Source organism: Myotis brandtii, unplaced genomic scaffold (genome assembly GCF_000412655.1).
Source record: "Myotis brandtii unplaced genomic scaffold, ASM41265v1 scaffold535, whole genome shotgun sequence".
NCBI lineage: Eukaryota > Metazoa > Chordata > Mammalia > Chiroptera > Vespertilionidae > Myotis > Myotis brandtii.
Genome location: NW_005369964.1, coordinates 1,809,555 through 1,811,062, shown reverse-complemented (window position 1 = coordinate 1,811,062; position 1,508 = coordinate 1,809,555).

Below are 1,508 nucleotides of genomic sequence, written 5' to 3'. Positions count from 1 at the left end.
GCTGCCCTCGGCCCCGAGGATGCTGCTGGCTGGCGTGAGGATGGGGAGAGCGGCGTTTCCTGGAAAACTGGCCCGTCTGCCAGAGCATTAATCACAGGAAAAATGACAACCATCCCAGCCAGCCTTCGATTGCTGATTGGGGTAAACACAGTGGGATTAAAAGAAACCACTAGAATTCCAGCTCATTAGAGCTGAGACGTTACTGAGCCTGGAACCGCATCTTGCCGGGTCCCTCCAGACCGGGCGGCCGGTGGAAAATCCGGCTAATTCAGAGAGTGTGGGAGCCCTCCCGTCCCGGGCCCTGAGGTCACCGAGCTGGCTGGAGGCAGGGTGGGCCCTGGGCGGCCCGGCGCAGGCCCGTGACAGTCACGATCGCACCGAGCGCTCCCCACTCCCTGGGAGAGAGGGGCTGTCACTCACTGACCCGCATCTGGGGTCCCCCAGAGAGGCCGGGGGCTGGCCCGGGCACACAGCCCTGAGCTCTTTCCTCCCCGTGTCAACCAGCTGCAGCTCGCCCTGCTCACCCTCTCCGGCTGGCAACAGAGGGACAGGCCGCCTGCAGCCTCCCTGGGGAGAGGGGCTCCTCACGCCTCTGTAACGGCTGCAGGAGGGACACGGGTCTTCCAAGCTGCATGTGGTCTCTGTTGTATATGCCTCTTTATTTTTTTCTCAAAGCCTTCAAAAATGTAAAACTTTTCTTAGCTCACAGGCCGTGCAAAATAAGTCTCGGTCAGAGTTTGGCCACTGGGCTTTGCTGAGCCCTAGTCCACAGGAGTACAGATGTTCCTGCGGCACTAATTTCCCCACTTCTCCCTCTCTTAACCTCCTGCTCACTCTTCTCAGCCCAGCTCCAATGCCCCCTCCTACGAGAGGTCTTCCCAGCATCCCCGCTCCAAACGTCTGTACCCCAGAGCTGCCCTTGGCCAGGCAGGGCTTCAGGGCACGGCGCCCACCCTCGGTGTCCTCTCGGTTGGCCTCTCTCTCCAGTACCTGCACGGGGCATCCTGCAGGCACCAGCTTGGAGGGGGCGCTCAGTGGCCACACTGCTCAGCCTCAACGTCGCAAGTTTCCAAAGGGACCCTGTGCAGGGCAGCCAACTCCAGCTCCTGCCCGAGTGGTTGTCACTGCGTCCGGGTACACAGCCAGGCTCCGAGATCCAGGAGGACAGCACGGGGTGGGCTGCAGGGGGGCGCAGGGAGGGACAAATCGATTCCAGAAAAGACTTAGGCAGGGCTCCCAGGCTGCAGTCAGGAGGAAGACGTTCTGGGGGGTTGGGGGGGGGGATAGCACAGGCGAAGTCCTGAGGCGGGAAACTAGCAGCATGATTTGGGGAGAAGTGGGGCTTGGATGTCACTGTGGCCCAAGTCACTTCAGCAGGGCCAGGACCGCTGTGGTGTCCTCGTCCCCAATACAGGCCTGGGCCACCGAGGAGCTCAGTACACAGGGTGGAAGCTCCTGGTGCTCGGGGGAAGGTGGGCAGCGACAGAGAGACGGGCGGCGTGGGGGGG